We start from the raw sequence: 21,587 nt of genomic DNA, 5'->3' as shown, positions 1-21,587 counted from the left end.
GCGCCGCCTACTTTATGAATGAAGCAGGCGGCGCAGGCAAGTGACGTCAGTGAGTGATGCGCCGGCCGCCCGGCCTGCCTGCCTCCATTGTACTGAAGAGGTTAGGATGTAAGGTACTATTAGGAGTTGGGGGGCATGTTTAATAACTATTAATTGAATAAGACCTCTTTTATTTGTATACTGGAGCGGCGGGGGATCTGTGGATGGCACAGTTATGGGCTGGGAGGATCTGTGGATGACACATATATAACAGTGTCCGTCATCCACAGATCCCCCCCATAACAGTGTCCGTCAACCACAGATCCCCCCCATAACAGTGTCCGTCAACCACAGATCCCCCCCATAACAGTGTCCGTCATCCACAGATCCCCCCATAACAGTGTCAGTCATCCACAGATCCCCAGTAATAGTGCCATCCACAGACCACCATTAGTTCCAAACCCACCAAACACACAGCACACCTTTTGGTTAAAAAAAATGTTTTTCTTATTTTCCTCCCCAAAAACCTAGATGCGTCTTATGAGCCGGTGCGTCTTATACGGCGAAAAATACGGTAATAGTTTTGTGCTCTACAGTAAGGTTGGGAGAACAAGATCCCTCCTCAAATTTCTGGAAGAGATCATTGAGAACCTCCTGTTATCCAGGAGGTTCCGTGGCCCCAACCACCAGTGTAGTGAGCCGTTTACACGAGCAACATTTCCCCAATGTCGTTGCTGGTCCCTCAAACCAGTGGAATAAGGCGTGACACCCGCTATTTCTGTCCTGACTGCCCTGACCACCCTGCCCTATGCTTAGGGGAGTGTTTCTGGAAGTAACACACACAGGAACACTATTAGTATAGGGATTGCGTCGCACAGGGCTCTTAGGGCCCTTTCACTCACAGCTGCTGAAAACCTCTCCTTTCACCTGGGACAAAGTGCATAATGTACTTCGCGACATCTCTGGGCGATTTGCGCTTTGCACATTGTCCCATGGGGAAGGAGAGGTTTGTACTATAAAAAGGTAAAATCACAGGTAAGCAAAAAAGTTAATGTTCCAAAAGTTCAATAAAGTTTTTCAAAGTTAATGTTCTGTTTCAAATGTTGGGGGTTCAGTTAAAACAACCCTGTATGCAGGTGCACATTGCTATGGTGAAATACACATACAAACGCAAAAACAGAAATGCAATCGCACTCTGCAACCAGCACTCTGCCCTGCCTCTATGCTGGATGTTGACTGAGGCATTAGTGTACATTTTGGCCAAAGCGTAATAAGCCACTCACCACGTCAAGGTCGCCTCTATGAGTGGTCCCTAACACTAGTTCCTATCGGTTATGGGCCATGACAGCCACACAGTCCAGGGAGCGCAGGTACAGCATGCACGCTCTGCTTTTAACCCCGTCCGATGCCATAACAGCTTCCATCGGATCCAGGGATGCAAGTACCAACATGCGTGCGGAACCCACTATATACTTCTCCTGGAGCCGAATTGCTTTATAGCGCCTACCAGTAGCCGACTCAGTCATTTGGCCTTATACTGACTTTAAAACCAGCCTCCAGGGCAGACTGACGGGTCAGGTGTGCATGACTGCATGGAGATCGCTGTCATGGCCCATAACAGGTAGGAACTAGTGTTAGGGACCACTCATAGAGGCGACCTTGACGTGGTGAGTGGCTTATTACGCTTTGGCCCAAATGTACACTAATGCCTCATTCAACATCCAGCATAGTGGCAGGGCAGAGTGCGATTGCATTTGTGTTTTTTCTGTTTCAAATGTTACCTACAGTTAAATGTTAATAAATGTATTGCATTGCAGCATTTTTTTTTTTTTTTTTTTTTACACCTAGGTAGACCAACCGATCAACCAGCTGCAGCACTAATGTGCATTCTGACAGAAGCATTGAGCTGCTGTCAGAAGTCAGATTAAACATAAGTCGTATGCGTCGTAAGTGTAGGCGGCGCTGCAAGATGAGATTTCTCCTCTGCAGTAAAAAATATACGTTTGCCAAGGCTTATGAGCTGAGGGGCGGTGTTCATATGCTTTGGCAAACACTTTGTATATAAAAAAAATTCCGGCAATGATTTATTCATCCACATCGATTGATGTGAATGGAGAAATCGTGTTTGCAAGGGTATACGAGCTGAGTGGGTTTGGATGTTGGGTGGAGTTCCTATGTCCTGGCAGACGCCTTTCCCCTTTTTTTTTTTTTTTTTTTTGCTGATTTTTTTTTGGCAGAGATTTTTCCATCCACATTGATCGATGCGAATGAAGAAATCTGTGCCGTTCATTTTTTCTTTCATCCCGGAGGCTGAACAAAAAAAAAAAAAATAAATAAATAAATAAATAAAAATCTCATTACCCGTATGCTCAATATAAGGAGAATAGCAGAAACTCCTAATGCTGGCCATACATGTAATGATTGCGGAGACTGTCAAATGCCAGGGCAGTATAAACACCCCACAAATGACCCCATTTTGGAAAGAAGACACCCCAAGGTATTCGCTGAGGGGCATATTGAGTCCATGAAAGATTGAACTTTTTGTCCCAAGTTTGCGGAAAGGGAGACTTTGTGAGGAGAAAATAAATAAAAAATCTTCTATGAACTCGCTATGACCCTCGCGGAATACCTTAGGGTGTATTCTTTCCAAAATGGGGTCACATGTGGGGTATTTATACTGCCCTGGCATTTTAGGGGCCCTAAAGAGCGAGAAGAAGTCTGGAATCCAAATGTGTAAAAATGCCCTCCTAAAAGGAATTTGGGCCCCTTTACGCATCTAGGCGGCAAAAAAGTGTCACACATGTGGTATCGCCGTACTCAGGAGAAGTAGGGCAATGTCTTTTGGGGTGTCTTTTTACATATACCCATGCTGGGTGAGAGAAATAGCTCTGTCAAATGACAGCTTTGTTAAAAAAAAAAAAAAAAAAAAAAAAAAAGGGGAAAAATTGACTTTTACAGAGATATTTCTCTCACCCAGTATGGGTATATGTAAAAATACACCCCAAAACACATTGTCCTACTTCTCCAGAGTACGGCGATACCACATGTGTGACATTTTTTTGCAGCCTAGGTGCGCAAAGGGGCCCAAATTCTAAAGAGCACCTTTAGGATTTCACAGGACATTTTTTACACATTTGGATTTCAAACTACTTCTCACGCTTTAGGTCCCCTAAAATGCCAGGGCAGTATAAATACCCCACAAGTGACCCCATTTTGGAAAGAAGACACCCCAAGGTATTTCATGAGGGGCATGGCGAGTTCATGTAAAATTTTATTTTTTGTCACAAGTTAGCGGAAAATGGATTGTAAGAAAAAAAAAAAATATCAATCATTTTCCGCTAACTTGTGACAAAAAATTAAAACTTCCATGAACTCACCATGTCCATCAGCAAATACTTTAGGGTGTTTACGTTCCGAAATGGGGTCATTTGTGGGGTGTTTCTACTGTCTGGGCATTGTAGAACCTCAGGAAACATGACAGGTGCTCAGAAAGTCAAAGCTGCTTCAAAATGCGGAAATTCACATTTTTTTGTACCATAGTTTGTAAACGCTATAACTTTTGCTCAAACCTATAAATATACACGTATTGCATTTTTTTGTATCAAAGACATGTAGAACAATAAATTTAGAGAAGAATTTATATAGAAAATGTAGTTTTCTTAAATGTTACAACTTTAAGTGAAAAATTTCATTTTTTGCAAACATTTCGGTCAATTTCGATTAATATCAAAGAAAGTAAAAAATGTCAGCAGCAATAAAATACCACCAAATGAAAGCTATATTAGTGAGAAGAAAAGGAGGTAAAAATTCATTTGGGTGGCAAGTTGTATAACCGAGCAATAAACCGTGAAAGTAGTGTAGTGCAGAATTGTAAAAAGTGGTCTGGTCATTAAAGGGGGTTTAAGCTAGGGGAGCTGAGGTGGTTAAAGAGGTGAAAAAGAATCCAAAGATCACCACCAAGGCCCTCCTGGTGAATATGGGCTCTGCTGATGGCAATGTCTCAAGGCAGAAAATCCAACGGACGCTGCACAATGCAGATCAAGGAGGACGTCACTTCCTAAGATAAGGCACACAAAAGCTCATTTGGCCTTTGCAAAATCTCATCTGGACAAAGAAGACCACTTCTGGTCTTCTGTGTTATGGTCAGATGAAACAAAAATTTCATTGTTTGGTCACAATGATGTTTCTTTCATTTGGCATATAAAAAAGAAGCCTTCAACCCAAAGAACACCATCCCCACTGTAAAACATGGTGGTGGGCTCCTAATGCTTTGGGGATGTTTTTCAGCCAATGGACTAGGGAACCTCATCACAGTAAACGGCACCATGAAAAAAAAAGAGCAATACATGAGGATTCTCAACGGCAACATCAGGCAGTCTGCAGAGAAACTTGGCTTTGTGCACCAGTGGATATTTCAGCAGGATAATGACCCAAAACACAGAGCAAAAGTGGTGAAAAAATGGTTAGCAGACAACAACATTAACCTTTCTGGACTGGCCCAGCCAGAGTCCAGACTTGAATCCAATTGAGAATCTGTGGAGGGAGCTAAGGCTAGGTCTACAAGACGACATTTGTCGCGCGACTAGGGCGCAACAGTTGTCGCGCGACATTTTGTTGCACCAATGTCGCGCGACAATTTTTATAATGGCAGTCTATGGTGTTGCACTGCAACATGCGATATGCTGCGACTGCGACGCGACAGTCGCAGAAAAATCCATCTTGAATGGATTTTCTGCGAGCGTCGCAGTATGTCGCAGTGCGACACTATAGACTGCCATTATAAAAATTGTCGCGTGACATTGGTGCGACAAATGTCGTCGTGTAGACCTAGCCTAAAGATCAGGGTGATGGCAAGAAGACCCTCCAACCTGAATGATTTGGAGCTCATTGCTAAAGATGAATGGGCAAAAATACCTGTGGAGACATGCAAAAAGCTGGTCTGCAATTATAGGAAGCGTTTGATTGCTGTAATAGCCAATAAAGGCTTTTCTATTGATTATTGAGAAGGGTATGAATAATTTTGGACTGCACACTTTTTGCTCAAATGTAAATAAAAGCTAAGAAAAGTTTTTTTTCCCCCACAATAATGCCTCTTGTACATAGTCTTATTATCTTTTGGGAGACACCCATGTAATTTCCCGCCAAAAAATTACTTGCTGGTTGAATAAAAGTAACTTTAAGTCCAAATTTTTCAGAGGTATGAATAATTATGGGCAGCACTGTACAGGGTCAAGCAAATGTCTGGACACGCTCTGGCATAATTTGTAGAAAAGTGACTTCCAATGAGTGAAAAGTATTAATTGGGAGGAAGGATTTTGTGGAGAAAACATTTTTTTGCCCACCATTTTGAAGTCCGCCGTATTGAATTCCACACAGGTTTTTCCAGTTGGAAGAGAGTTAAGTGGTATGTGGCTAGAACTTACTCAGAAACACACTGGATGTATCAGTTTTGACCCATGTCTACCAGTTTAGGAGTTAAGTGGGGTCAAGGTTTCCTAAAGTGCTTTGCATGACATGTTCTAGGTCAGTGATGGCCAACCTTGGCACTCCAGCTGTGGTGAAACTACGACTCCCAGCATGCTCCATTTATTTCTACAGAGTTCTGAGAGCAGCCAAGCAAGGGGGGCATCTTGGGAGTTGTAGTTTTACCACAGCTGTAGTGCCAAGGTTAGCCATCACTGTTCTAGGTGTCCACTTTTCTCCCAGATGCACATGGTTTTTAAAGGGCACCGGTCAGCAGATTTATATCTATGAAACTGGCTGACCTGTTAGATGCCAAGCGCAAATAAGTTTTGGTCCCATGTTCATACGTGCCTGCATTGATGAGAAAAATGATGCGTTATATATGCGCAATGCAAATGAGCCTCTAGGAGCAATGGAGGTATTGCCATTACACCTAGAGGCTCTTCACTCTTGCAGAAATTCAAGCAAGAAAAGCAGATGAAAGAACCTGTCAGTGCTGCCAATGAGGACATCGGGCGTGGTTTATTTGTTAACGCATTTCAAGAATGAAGCGTCCTCGTCCTGAGGACAATCAGACCCAGGAAGAGGGCGCTTCACCCTTGAAACGCATCAACAAACAACCCTGTAAAAATACTTGCCACGCTCGATGTCCTCATTGGCAGCACCGACAGAGGTTCTTTCATCTTTTCTTCTTGATTGAAGCAACTCCGGCACCTGGTCCAGAGGTGCAGTTAGGAACCCAGGCTGCAGCCAAGTATCCCTGCATGCTGGTCGGGACCTATAACAGCAAAGTCTTCAAAGTTGTTGTGACTATCTCACAACAACCTCTGGTAAGCGAACTACAGTCATTGTAACAGTTATACTGTGCAAGCAACATCACTTATTTTCTTGTGCACTCTTGCAGAGAAGTGTTGTAAAAGAAGAAAGGCGGAGTGGCACTGCAGAAAAGATAAATGACAACCCTTTTTCTATAGTAGCACGGACCACGTCAGTGAGGGTGAAGTAGAGTGAGTCTGCTATTAGACTTAGAGCGCTGGCTGGCGGTGCTCAGTCCTACGTGTAACAAGCAAGTTACATCCAGTAAACATAGGAACATGTAGAAGAAACGGACGGCACTCACCCCTTCTTTGCGCTGAAACAAAACTTATTTATTGGCAGTGGATAGCGGACAACAAGCACAGAGATGTAACCAACTGGATGGGCAACGGACGTTTTGCACCTAAGTGCTTCCTCTGGCCCGTGATCAAGTGCTCAATTCACCTGGTCTTTTAAAACAGCCAGCTAGTTACGCAGAATTACATGCGCCCAGTCGGCATTGCACCTGATCGGCGCCTACCTCTGTGCGTCACAGTAAGCCCTGTCACAGCTGAAAGACAAACAATATAGCGATTTAAAAATATCTTATTGCTATAATTACACATGTAGCACATATCCCGGGGAAAATCGGGTCATTACAAGAATACACCCATGTCTACTTTATCATTCAAACCCAGGGGTCCCATTGCGTTCAAACGCAATAGCCATCTGCTCTCTCGTCTAAGGAGTTCTTTATGTTTATCGCCCCCCTGTGGCAAATTATGTAATATTTCTATGCCGGCAAAGCTAAGTGTCGAGCTGTCACCTGCATGCTCCTCCCTCACATGATCGATTAATCGCATACAGCCTTTTCCTGTGGATAAGGAATTAAGGTGTTCCCTGATTCTTTCATGTAGACCCCTAATAGTTTTACCTATATAAAACCTGCCACAAGTGCATTTAATAAGGTATACAACGTATCGACTCTTGCAGGTAATGAGGGAGGTGACCTGGTGTTGAATCCCTCCAAATTTTAAGATATTCCATTGGGGGTTAAACCTACAGCATGAACAATGTCCGCACCTGCGGTTACCTTTTGGACCGCAACTTTCCAGCCATGTGGCGGGTTTTTTCTCTATGAACCTGCTGCGGACTAATTTGTCCCTCAAGTTGTGACATCTCCTAAAAGGCTATGATGGGTGTCGTGTTATGTAGCTCTTTTAATGACTCGTCTCTTTCAAGTATGGACCAGTTTTCCTTAATGAATCTCTTGATAAGAGGGGCCATGGGTCCATACTTAAAGGAGAAGACAAAGGGGTGTGCTTCTACGTTTGAACTCGTATTCTGCAAGCCTACATTTTCAATGGGTAAGGGGCAGATATGGGGTTTTATATCTTCTTCATGGCCTGATTTAAAAGTCTGAGAGGGTACCCCCTGGCCAGTAATCTATTTATTTAATTCCAAGGCCTGACTGTGATAGTCAGCCTCAAATTTGTTAATCAGTCTTAGACGGACAAACTGGCCATAGGGTACTGGCCTCTTGACACTATTAGGGGAATCAGGGAACACCTTAATTCCTTATCCACAGGAAAAGGCTGTATGCGATTAATCGATCATGTGAGGGAGGAGCATGCAGGTGACAGCTCGACACTTAGCTTTGCCGGCATAGAAATATTACACAATTTGCCACAGGGGGGCGATAAACATAAAGAACTCCTTAGACGAGAGAGCAGATGGCTATTGCGTTCGAACGCAATGGGACCCCTGGGTTTGAATGATAAAATAGACATGGGTGTATTCTTGTAATGACCCGATTTCCCCGGGATATGTTCTACATGTGTAATTATAGCAATAAGATATTGTTTTTAAATCGCTATATTGTTATTTGTCTTTCAGCTGTGACAGGGCTTACTGTGACGCACAGAGGTAGGCACCGATCAGGCGCAATGCCGACTGGGCGCATGTAATTCCGCGTAACTAGCTGGCTGTTTTAAAAGACCAGGTGAATTGAGCACTTGATCATGGGCCAGAGGAAGCACTTAGGTGCGAAACGGCCGTCGCCCATTCAGCTGGTTACATCTCTGTGCTTGTTGTCCGCTATCCACTGCCAATAAAGAAGTTTTGTTTCAGCGCAAAGGGGTGAGTGCCGTCAGTTTCCTCTACACGTTCCTACTCTTACAGAGAAGGCAGAGCCTATAGTTATTACGACAACACCACGTTGCTCCTAGAGGCTTATTTGGGCACATATGAATAGGAGACCAACACATCCCTTTGTGCACATGTAACAGGTCAGCCAGTTTCATAGGTACAAATCTACTGACAGTAGATTTTGTTAAAAAGCAATTTTTATAAAATGTAAATTACCTTGCTACCAGCAAGTAGGGCGGCTACTTGCTGGTAGCAGCCGCATCCTCCTCTCATAATGACGCCCCCTCCGCTGTGTGATTGACAGGGCCAGGGAACGGGATCGTTCTCTGCTGGCCCTGTTTGAATTCAAAATATCGCGCCTGCGCCGTACCTGTCTTTAATCAGCGCAGGTGCACTGAGAGGCGGCCGCTCTATCCTCAATGCGCCTGCACCGGGTGTAGATGTGACGTCATCGGCGCAGGCGCATTGAGCGGCCGCCTCTCAGTGCGCCTGCGCCGTTTAAAGACAGGTATGGCGCAGGCGCGATATTTTGAATTCAAACAGGGCCAGCAGAGAACGATCCCCGTTCCCTGGCCCTGTCAATCACACAGCGGAGGGGGCGTCATTATGAGAGGAGGATGCGGCTGCTACCAGCAAGTAGCCGCCCTACTTGCTGGTAGCAAGGTAATTTACATATTATAAAAATTGCTTTTTAACAAAATCTACTAAACAAAAATGAATATTTAGCTTATGTATAGGGAGCTCGCAGTGTAGGGATTATTATTAAACCAAAAAAAACAAAAAAAAAACAACAACAGTTTAGTGGGCTGACAGAAGCCCTTTAATCCTGAATCACTCTCCTATTGATAAACTAGCCTAATCGCCTGCAACAGTACTCACTATGAATGCAGTGTGCGGTCCGGCTGGCGTGTGACTGACGTCAGTCACGCTCCTCCCACTTCATTAATGAAGCAGGAGCAGGATGAAGTCATGCGCCATTGGGACCGCACGCTACATTCATAGTGAGTACTGATGCAGGCGATTAGGCTAGTTTATCAATAGTAGAGCGATTGATCAGGATTAAAGAAAGACTTTACATACAAAGAGATTTCTGTGCGCTGGGCCCGGTGTAATACAGTGACTGCACCGGGCCCCGCTGTGTTGCCTCCAGCCTCTCGTATACAAATAAAGTACTGTAATGCTGTGAAACATAAGGCCATAAGGGGGACCAGCATAAGATGCTGCTATATGTGTGTCATCCACACATATAGCATCTTATGCTGGCCCCCCTCATGGCCTTATGTGTCATAGCACAGAGCTCCCATAACAGCAAGTCATCCACAGAGCCTCCATAACAGCGAGTCATCCACCCACCATTAGTTCAAAATCCACCAAAAGCACACCTTTTGGTTCAAAATATTTTTTTTCTTATTTTTCTCCTCAAAAACCTAGGTGCATCTTATAAAGCGAAAAATACGGTAGTTTGACATGATCTCCCTGAAGTAAACCCATGCTGTTTTTCATCTTTCAATCCATGGAATTTTAGATCCTCTCCTCAAGCATGATGTCCAATAATTTACCCACTATTGATGTCAGGCTTAGGCCTCATGCACACGCAAAAAAACTGCACTTTTTTTTCGGTCTGCAAACCGCAGGTCCACAAAAAACGGAAACCGCCTGTGTGCCTTCTGCAATTTGCGGAACGGGCGGCCTATTGTAGACATGCCTATTCTTGTCTGCAAAATGGACAAGAATAGGACATGCTATATTATAAATTTTTTTTGCGGGGCCTCGGAACGGAGCGATGGAAGCAGACAGCACATGGAGTGCTGTCCGCATCTTTTGCGGCCCCATTGAAGTGAATGGGTCCGCATCCGAGCCGCAAAAACTGTGGCTCGGATGCGGACCATAACTATAGTAGTGTGCATGAGGCCTTACTGGCCTATAATTGCCCAATTCCTACCTACTACCTTTCTTGTGAATGGGCACAACATTTGCCAATTCCCAATCTTTTGGGACGACTCCTGTTACTAATGATTGGTTAAATAAATCTCCTTTGTAAAAACTGAACAGAAGTATTCATTGAGGCAGTCAGCTAGCTCTTTATCTTCTTCCATATACCTTCCTTCCTTTGTTTTTAATTTGTTGTTAATTCCTTGTTTTAAATTTCCTTTTTTCATTTATGTATCTGAAGAATGTCTTATCACCTTATTCACCTACAAGCATAAGTAGCTGTTTTTTTTAGGGCAGATTTTGCTGGACTGGTTTTTAGACATCATTTCCCATATGTCTACATTTTCTTTATTTTAATTTTTTCAAAAATGCAATCACGTTTCTGTGTCTCCATTTGCCGAAAGCCATTTTTTTTTGTAAATTTTTGGCTGATAGTCTTGGTCAGGGGCATTTTTTTTTTTTGGGAAGAATTGACATTTTTATTGGCAATTTTTTTTTGGGCACATACGATTTTTTGATCATTTAATATTACATTTTGTGGGGCAAGGTTTTGGCACAGTTTTTTTTTATTTTTTTTTTTACGGCATTCACCTTAAGGGGTAGATAGATCATGTGATTTTTATAGATAAGGTTGTTACAGACACAGTGATACCCAATATGTCTCCTTTTAAATAAAAAAAATGTTTTACACAAACATTTTTGAAACTAAATTTTCTGAAAGCAATTTTTATTTTTGGCCGATAGTCTTATGTACCCCAAAATTGCACCAAACAGTCACCTCATCCTTAAAAAAATGAGCCCCCTACATAAGACAATCGCTTGGTATTACACTTTTTGTGATGTAAGGCGAGAGGTGGTTTTGCACAATAAAAGCATTTTTGAAAAGACAATCATGTTTTTTTTTAATCCATTTTCTGAAATACTTATTTTTTGGGCAGTTGTCTCAGGTAGGGGCGCATTATTTGGGGTACATATGACTTGACAATTTTTTCAGGTGAAGGGGGCAAAATTTTAATGGCGTTTACAGTGTAGGAAAAGTAACGTGATCCTTTTATAGATCAGGTCGTTACAAATGCGGCAATACCAAAACATGTGTAGGGTACCTTATTTGTTTTATTTTTAACCAATTATAAAAATGTGCAGATATGGGAAAAAGATACATATTTCTGTACCCAGACCCACTTGGTTCTTGAAGATCCAGTGGGCCTGAAGGCTGTACTATATACTGCATAGTGTATTGCAGTGTATTTTGACTCGCACTAAGGCTACATGCACACAACCGTATGTTGTTTTCCGGAGTCCATGACAGCACCAGGAGAGATCCACCTCCCAGGACAGGAAACCCACAGGTATAAATCTTCAGACGCCCCTCCTCCTCTGTGGCTTTTATAGACTAGACAAGAAACATCTTCAGTACATCCGGACCAGCTCCATCTCATGGTTTCGGTCATTATCAGAGTTTAGTATTATAGTTATTATATTTTTTGTATTTATTTTTTTACTGCACACCCAGTGATGCAGGATCCAACACCAAAAAGAACAGAATGGAAGAGTAAGGTGGAAAAGAAACAGGGAGGGGGGAATTAAAGTGGTGCTGACATGGACGTAATGATCATTTATCACTTCGTCTATGACAGCACCAGGAGATATCCCAGAGTGAAAAATTAGGGGGGCCCCACAACCTGAAGGGCTTTGCATCCAAAGGAAAGATTAGACACTTCTGACAGGTTTATGGTAATCTATAGAAGGGAGAAGCAGAAGACCACGCTGCTGCTCTGCAAATGTCTTGTATAGAAACCTCTGCCTTTTCTCCCCAGGAAGTTGCCACTGCTCTAGTAGAATGGGCCGACCAGCCAGACGGGACAGTTTCCTGCATAGAAAGATATGCCAAAGAAAAAGCCTGCTTGATCCAACGGGCTAAAGTACTTTTACTAGCTGATTTTCCCTTATTCAGGCCTGAAAATAAGACAAAACAATGAAGAGGACTTCCTCCAACCTTTTGTAGCCTCTAGGTACCGTAGGAGACATTCTCTAACATCCAAAGAATGGAAATCTGCCTCTTCCTCGGATTCTTCATGACTTCTATGGAATTCCGATACTACTTTGGGCAAAAATGCTGGGTCTGGCCTGAGACGGACTCAATCTTGGAAAATCGTATATGGAGGGCTAATGGAAAGAGCCTGAAGCTCACCAATTCTCCTGGCTGATGTAATAGCTACCAAAAAAATACATTTGAAAAGGTCAGGAACTTAATTGGCAGAGAGTCTACAGGACTAAATGTAGGTTTAACCAAGGCCCTTAACACCAGATTAAGATCCCAAGGAGGAGCTTTGAAATTCCTGGCAGGGAGACTCCTAGATATTGATTTACAAAACATTATAATCCAAGAACATTATAATCCAACGTCACTTCCGACTGTTGACACGCAGTGGGAGCCCTGTGAGCCGGCGCGTGCTGCTACTTTGGAACGCAGCACGGGCCGGCTTGGACGGGCGCATGCGAGGACGGCACATCCGGACGCCGTTCGCCTCCCACAACGGACCCACACCTGTATTGTGGGAGACTTCCCCACTTGCCTCTCTGTTGCTCCACGACAGCGAAGTGACCGCCCCCTTTTCCCACCTGGAATCATTGCACAGGTATAAGGCATTATTATGTGATTACTTAACATATATATATATATATTTGATGATTGCTATTGGGAACCAGGCACTCCTGAGGAAGCCAGCAAGTCTGGCGATACGTGTTGGGCTCTCTTTCTGACCGCCACAGACCCCCCCCCCATCATGCCAATACTATGATAAGTATTCATTAACTCTTATCTATTGTTGATGGATTTCATGCACTTTATATTATTACATGCTGATAGATGTGGGGGTTCATACATGAATTTGTGGTGATTCAGATGGGCATGCGCCGATACACTGCTTACATGGCCCGGATCTGTTGTATACAACGATTTTAAACTTTTTTATGCTGTGTCTGTTACCTCAATAAATTTGTAGATTTTGTAGATATGCGGCTCCCGTTTCGGTATTCTTTCTCTCTCTTGTTATATAATCCAAGAATAACACGCCAACCTGTAATCGAATAGAACACTAGAGCGGCCACCTGGACCTTGATAGTACTTAGTGCTAGGCCTTTCTCCACACCTCTCTGAAGAAAATCCAAGATTCTACTTAACTGAAGAGGGTAGGATGGTGCAAGGAGGGACTCCTATAAACTTAAAAAAGGTAATCCAAGTTCTAGCATAGATATTAGTAGTCACCAGTAGGGGTGGACGATATGGCCTAAAATGGGGGGGGGGGGGTTAAAAAGTGAAAAAAAAAGAAAAAAAAAAGTTTCATTTACTAGTCTCCTTAAGGGCTAGAACCCTTGTCATATTCACCCTAATAGAGCTCTATTAGGGTGAATAGGACTTTACACTCTCCCTGCTGCCCTGTGCATAGTGCACACAACAGCAGGGAGCTGAGTCCCCTCCCCTAAACAGTGACACCCACAGGAGCACAATTTATAAACTAAACAATAATTTTAATCAGCGACTCTTTACTTTACCTTACTCTGTCTTAGCTCTGGTAACAGCAGGCAGTGCGGCGCCCACTCACTGACGTCACGCGACGTCACGCGCCTGTGCCGCCTAGTGGGAGGAGCAGGCGCGTGAAGTCAGTGAGTAAGCGCCACCCGCCCGCACTGCCTGCTGTTACCGGAGCTAAGACAGAGTAAGGTATACAAGTAAAGAGTCGCTGATTAAAGTTAAAGTTACTGTTTAGTTTATAAATGTGCTCCTGTAAGCGGCGTGGCCTTGTATATTCTAACCCCCAGGCAAGCGTCCCTGTCACCATGGGAACACATGGGGTTAGAATATACTATCGGATTTGAGTTTTCACACCCTCCCTGAGATCGTGAAAACTCAATGATTTACTGTCAGTCCCTCCCCTCCTCCTACTCTTTTCTCATTGGTGGTCAGCGGCAGCCGCGCACAGTGGGGAGGGAGGGACTTCCTCCTTCTCCACTGTGCCGACTCAGGAGAACATGGTGCGCGCAGAGAGCGCGATCATATCGCGGTCCGGCGACATGCTCAAAATCCATATCGTGGCACAAATTTATATCGCATATCGCCCACCGGCTTCCTACTTAACAGCATGGTAGCAACCACCGATTCAGAAAGACCTCTATCTAGTAAAAGGCGTCGTTGAAAAGCCACTCCGTCAAATGGAGCCTTTTCACGGGGGGAGGGGAAGGTGGACAATAGGACCTTGAAAAAGAATTAGATCTGGGATCTCCGGAAGGACCCAAGGATCTGCTACTGACATCACTCAGCCAATAGAACCATGCTCGACGTGGCCAGAAGGGAACAATCATGATGATTCTGGCTTTGTCTTCTCTGACCTTCTTGAGAACCCTCGGTATTAGCTGAAGTGGAGGGAAGGCATATAATAGACCCTGACTCCAAGGCTGAACCAAAGCATCTATCTCCTCTAGTCGATCCCTGGGAGACAGGGAGTAGAATCTTTTTACCTTCCGGTTCTTCCTGGTGGCAAAAAGATCTACTTGAGGCATCCCCCATAACTTAACAATCTTGCTGAAAACAGAAGGGTTCAGGGACCATTCCCTCTGATCCAGAGATCGACGGCTTATAAAAATCAGCCTTCCAATTGTCCACACCTCTGATACAAAGGGCCGAGAGGGACAAAGCTACCCCCTCCACTAGGGAAAAAAATCTGAACCGCCAGGGACACGGACCAGGTACCACCCTGATGATTCAGATATGCTAAGATCGAGGCATTGTTGGATAAAATTCTTACGTGTCGACCCCTGATCAGAGGGAGTAAATCCTGAAGGGCCAGAAAAACTGCCATAAGCCCTTGTAGATTTGAAGAACCGTCTAACATCCGGCAGTCCCACAATCACTGAAGCAAGGTCTCTCCCACATGAGCCCCCCACCCTACTGGGCTGGCATCCGTGGTAACTATAAGGGGATCTTCAATCCTCCATGGGACTCCCTGCCCCAGGTTCTCTACTGGCAGCCACCACTTCAGTGTCTGACAAGTCTGGGCTGATATCACTATATTACTTTCCAGGTCCTCCATTTTTCCTGACCAGTTCCCCAAAATTTCCTCTTGGAGGGCTCTATAATGGATCTAAGCCCATTGAACTGCAGGTATACAGGCAATCAGAGATCCTGGTGCTGACATTCCCTTATGTACACACATAGATTGTTTATCAGGGTGTGAACTACTGACCTTATTTTCTGAATTTTTTCTGAGGTTAGGAAGGATCTCAGACACTGAATCCAGTAAGATTCCCAGGAACTGTTTCTTTTCTGGAATCAGTCTCGATTTTTCTCTATTCAGGATCCAGCCCAGGGTTGTCATGATTTCTACCACCTGTTGGACCTGAAATAAGCATCTCTGGTAAGGCAGTGCGACAATCAGAAAGTCGTCCAAGTATGGGACAAACAGGATATCTCTTTCCCTGATATGGGCTGCCATCTGAGACTAACTTCGTATAAATTCGTAATACCTAGAATTGAAAGTGCTTCAGCTCCCCCTGGAACCTTAAGGCCACTCTGAGATACTTCTGGTGCCCTGGAAAAATCGGAAGGTGATAGTAGGCATCTTTGATGTCTAACACTGCCATAAAACAGTCCTTGTAAAGAAGCTGAATTATCGTCTTTATAGTCTCCATTTTAAAGCGTTGGTATAACAGGTACTTGTTTAGAGACTTCAAGTTTATGATAGTCCTGTATTCTCCACTTGGTTTTCTTACTAAAAACAAAAATAATATCCTGTGCCTCTTTCCTCTTCCGGACACTGAATGAGTGCGCCTTTTTGAATGAGTTTTGAAACCTCCTTTTCTAAGACAGTCCGAAATGAATGATCTACTCCCGTAATTTTGAATCATTGCGGAGGGAACTTTTTGAACTCTAGCTTGAATCCTTCTAATAAACGCAGGATCCACGCGCTGTTGGATATTTTGGACCAGGCTGGGAGAAAAGATTGCAACCTTCCTCCCACCCTGGCATCATTGGGAGCTGTCTTTCTTGGGAGCTGTCTATTTCCTCTGCCTCTCTGGGAAAAACGGTCCTGCTTACGAAAGGACGAAAAGAAGACCGGAATCCCTTCTTTTTATCCCCTGCCTTCTCTAATATGTCATCCAAGGAAGACCCAAACAAATATTTCCCCTCACAAGGGATACCACATTTTTTGAGGCCACATCCCCTGACCAATTCTTGAGCCAAATAGCCCTACGAGCAGAATTAGTCATGGATGAAGCCCTCAAATAAATAAAAAAATAATAAAATCGGCTGCTTTTCCAATAGCCTCAACTGATTTTAATAATTTATCTCTAGGAGTCTTATCCCGGATCTGAGTCTCCAGCCGTTTAATTCACAATATTTGTGCCCTAGCCGTACAGGTGGAAGCTATATTAGGCTTAAAGGATGCACCTATGGATTCCCATGTTCTCCTTAAAAAGGTGTCAGCCTTCCTGTCCATCGGATCCTTAAGATTGCTCAAGTGAGACACTTTAGCTATGGGCACATCAATTTTGGGAGCCCTATCCCATAGAGAACACCTTCCTCAAACGGATATTTTCTTTTGATTACTGATGGGATAAAACTTCTTTTATCTGGATGTTTCCACTCTCTATTCATCATGGCCCCTACATTCTTGTGGATAAAAAAGGCTCTTTGTTTCTTAGTCTGCAGGCCCCCAAACATGATATCCTGAATTGAGCGAACCTCTTTTGCATTCTCCAGATTCATAGTTGCCCTGACTGCCTTTAATAATTGATCTACCTCCTGAACAGGAAAAAAGGGCCTACCCATGCATTCCTCATCTGAAGAGGATGTAACGGACTCCCTTTCACCGCGTCCAAGTTCGTCCTCTGAACTAGATAGGTCAGAATTTTGCAATTGAAAAGGATGAGCCATCTTTGGCGCTCTTTCGCCTGCGTTCTTTACTTGACATAAGACTTAACTCTTCTCTGATCATTTTCTTCATACATTTGACCACCATACTAGGGGATTCTTCTGCTATGGTACTCTCAATACACCCTTTACATAGGTGCTTAGTGTATGAAGCAATCTAGTTTAGCCTTAGAGATCAAACATTCCTTATGACGTATCTTAGCGGTAGCTTTTTGGGGTTTCTCAGTTACACCCTGGAAATTTAAGCAAACAAAAATCACGATCTCTAGAGAAAGATAAATGTAGATCAATTTTTTCAGGCCCATACCCATTCCTACCATAGGTGCAACTAAAAAAAATACATGATTATACAACTAAAAAATAAGACATGATTATTTGGAAGGTTCATACAATAATGTTACAGTCACATATTTCATAAAATGCAACCGGTGAGGCTGAACGTCAACAAGTATAAACAAATGGTCCAAAGAGCTAAATCATGATCAGTAGCACTAGGAGTAACTGTGCTCAATGTAGGTATGCAAGTGCTAAATCTGTGCGTGGTGAAGGCTGCGGCCAGAAAAATGGGGTATTAGATGGCCCCAGAATGCACTAACACACAGGAACATCTGTTGTGGAAAAAAACCATAGGATAAAAACTGGGGGTGGGGTAGTCAAGGCGTACCTGCGGCAGAGAGAGCTGTCACAGGCCGGCCTCAAGTACCACGCCACCCACCAAGGGACTGAAACAACATGAAGAAAAGTATATAAGAAAAAGAAAAACTCCTAGGGGTGCATAGTTAAGTCTCTGAGGCAAAGGTATCCCAGGATTCGGGAGGAGCATCTCGAGGTGTAGGGAGGAAGACCTATACTAAATAGCAAGCCAGACTAAGGTACATTTGAGCATAGGTAGCAGGTAACTCACCACTCTGAGGACCACAATGTGTGTACAGCCGGCGCTTGGTTAGATATGTAACGCGCCATCTTTAAATATGCCCTAGCGGCATGTGGTAGGTAGATCAGGGTCATCTGACTGAGGCGATGGGCGTGGACCCAATCACCAGAATGAGGTCTGGGACGCAGGGCACCTGCTGATTGCTGGCTAGTGTGCCGATACGTCACTTCCGGTTATCGGAGCCGTAACCGGAAGTGGGATGCGTTTCAAGCGGGTGGAAGGGATTGGTGTGCCATGTGATGTGGTCACATGATCGCACTCCATGTTATGAAGATGGGCAGAATGGGGCTGTAGAGGGGGCGGAGCTGCTGGCACAGTGTCTAGCGAGAGCGCTAGATAGGAGGCAATTATAGAGCGCAAAGCAGGGGGTTGTCCCGATGTGATGCATGCGCATCTAGTTATTTAAGCGGCTATCTTATCAAAGTTATATGTATCCACAGAAATACAAAATATAACATCATGAATAAGGTCTGAACAGTAATGTCACAAACATGACCCAATACAGGAAATCAACCAAGCTACGCAGTTCCGGGACATCAGAGGAGGATGACCATGGAGCTAGGTAGACTCAAGGTAATCACATAGGCGTCCACATTAGACCAAAATGAGCGAAAATTACTGAAATCCGATACTAGCACAGTGGTCTGTATCCAAGGATGAGGTTGGGATATAATACCATCCGTTAGTAGATAGAGAACCGGGTGGTCTTGACTTCACCCTTTTGGATGCTTAGCGTGAAGTATATAAGGGGGATCGTGCCTTGCGTAAGTCACCATCCGCTACTGGACAATTCTGGTCCTATGAAGGAAATATACAGAACAGGTATAAGTAACATTTCTTGACATTAAAATAGACCAGTTACAATTACATAATCCTTATTCAACCCGACTGGTTGTAGGGTACATAACCAACGAATCCAGGACATCTCTCTCCCGCAGTACCGCCTGACGATCCCCACCTCGTCTAAGAGGAGGAATCCAGTCAATTACTTGGAAGCCTGGATTCGTCGGTTATGTACCCTACAACCACTCGGGTTGAATAAGGATTATCTTTAGGCTAATTATGTAACTGGTCTATTTTAATGTCAAGAAATACTTAAATTACTCTTACCGGTAATATGTTTTCCATGAGCCCATGACAGCACCTGTGAGAGATCCTCCTCCTTCCGGACAGGAAACAGGAACTTCCCAGATCCTTAAATTGGTTCATTCCCTTCCGCCACTCAGTACTTGACAAGATTCCTGGGACCAGCAATGCACCTATATATAGTGAAACTAATAATACAACAAAAAGAAAACAAACCAGAAAAAAACTGCGCCAAATATATGCCAGGCATATCTCCTCTTTGGCACAAAATATGGATTTCTCCTTTACATCTTTTATGTATGTAATCTCTCTCTCATATACACACATAATATATATATATATATATATATATATATATATATATTATTATTTTTTTAATAAATGTATTTTTTTTTTTTTTTTTTGCCTACTATTTTATTTTTATAGAGAGGGAATTATGTAGGTGCTGTCATGGGCTCATGGAAAACATTACCGGTAAGAGTAATTGAAGTATTTCCATTACGCCCCATGACAGCACCTGTGAGAGACTAGACTAGATAACTATTAGGGAGGGACTACAGCCTGCAGCACCTTTCTCCCAAAAGACATATCCTGCACAGATGAAAGGTCTAACCTATAGTGCTTGTAAAACGTAGAGGGGGAACTCCACGTTGCTGCCCTACAGATTTGATCAATGGTAGTGCACCCTTTTCCTGCCCAGGAAGAGGCTACTGCCCTCGTGGAATGAGCTGAAAAATCTGAAGGGACCTGACAATCTGATTGTGAATATGCCAGACCTATCACTCTCTTGATCCATATGGCTAAGGTACCGCCTTACCACTTTCGAGCCCCTATTCTGACCCAAAGAGTTGCAGGGTTTTCCAAAAGCCCTTCGTAGACTCTAAATAAGCACAGACATCTTCTGACGTCTAAAGTATGAAAAGCTTTTTTCCCCCTTCATTCTTTGGGTCCTGACAAAAGGAAGGGAGAACTATTTCCTGAGATCTATGGAATACAGACACTACTTTGGGCAGGAATGCAGGATCCGGTTTGAGTACAATTCTATCCTCCAGAATTTGAGTACATGGAGGGGAAGATGATAAAGCGGATAGTTCACCTACACGTCTAGCAGATGTAATGGCCACTAAAAATACAGTTTTATATGACCGCATCTTTAACCCCTTAAGGACATAGGACGTACCGGTACGTCCTAACTTTAAAATCGGCATTCCGGCGCCGCAGGGGTTAATTTGAACAGTATGCCGGCTGAAATCATTCAGCCAGCATCCTGTTAAAACGCCAGGGGGGGGTCATGTGACCACCCCCGTGTCGGCGATCGCAGCAAACCGCAGGTCAATTCAGACCTGCGGTTTGCTGCGCTTTTTGCAGTTTCTGATCAAAAACTTTAGAGTGCCTAAAATCAATATAGTACACCCCCCCCTGCACCCCTGCACGATTTGATGGCGGCGGGTGGTGCGGCAGGCGGGATCGCGATCCCCCGCCCGCCTCCCATTGCGTAATCGTTGGTGTACAGTGGGTATACCAGGGTGCCAGCACATTATACCAGGGTGCCAGCAAACGGCTGACATTGTTGATGCGATGTCAGCCGTTTAACCCTTTCCATACAGCGGTCCGTACGGACCGCTGTATGGAAAAGGTTAACAGTAAGAGGGAGCTCCCTCCCTCTCCGATCGGGGGGCTGCTGTGCCTTTGCAGCCCCCCGATGGGAAAGGGGAGAGAGCCCCCAGACAGCCCCCCGAAGCCCCGTCCTCACCCTTCCCCGTCTGCGAAGTTGTGGCAGACAGGGAAGGTTCCCATGGCAACAGGACGCCTGCTCAGGCGTCCTGCTGTCCATGGTGCTGAACAGATCTGTGCTGAAAGCATAGATCTGTTCAGTGTAAGTAAAATACAGTACAGAAACCTATATAGGTTCTGTACTGTATTTTACAGACATCAGACCCACTGGATCTTCAATAACCAAGTGGGTCTGGGTCAAAAAATATAAAAAATAAGTGGAAAAAAAAAAAAAAAAAAAAAAACACTTATCACTGAATAAAAATTAAAAAAATAAAATAAACTACACATATTAGGTATCGCCGCGTCCGTAACGACCTGATCTACAAAACGGTCATGTTACTTTCCCCGCACAGTGAACTCCATAAAAATAAAAAAATAAAAACTATGAGAAAATTGAAATTTTGCCCAGCTTACTTCCCAAAAAAAGGTAATAAAAGTGATCAAAAAAGTCGCATGTACGCCAAAATAGTACCAATCAGACCGTCATCTCATCCCGCAAAAAATGAGACCCTACTCAAGATAATCGCCCAAAAACTGAAAAAA

The 21,587-nt window shown here is 43.9% G+C and overlaps 1 protein-coding gene across 4 annotated transcripts in view; it reads right to left on the bottom strand.

Annotated features, from left to right (window-relative positions):
- CEBPG (CCAAT enhancer binding protein gamma) overlaps window positions 1-21,587 on the bottom strand; it is a 97,685-nt gene that overhangs the window by 63,488 nt on the left and 12,610 nt on the right. For 2 of the 4 annotated variants that reach the window (XM_044302249.1, XM_044302250.1), the window contains exon 2: window positions 15,561-15,713. The exons of the other annotated variants lie outside the window; for them this stretch is intronic. The gene's annotated coding sequence lies outside the window, so the exon portion shown is untranslated. The remainder of the gene's footprint in view (window positions 1-15,560; window positions 15,714-21,587) is intronic. 4 annotated transcript variants of the gene reach the window in all.

Source organism: Bufo gargarizans, chromosome 7 (assembly GCF_014858855.1).
Source record: "Bufo gargarizans isolate SCDJY-AF-19 chromosome 7, ASM1485885v1, whole genome shotgun sequence".
NCBI classification, from domain to species: domain Eukaryota; kingdom Metazoa; phylum Chordata; class Amphibia; order Anura; family Bufonidae; genus Bufo; species Bufo gargarizans.
The sequence above is the reverse complement of the archived record's forward strand: the minus strand, read 5'-3'. Positions and strand labels throughout refer to the sequence as shown.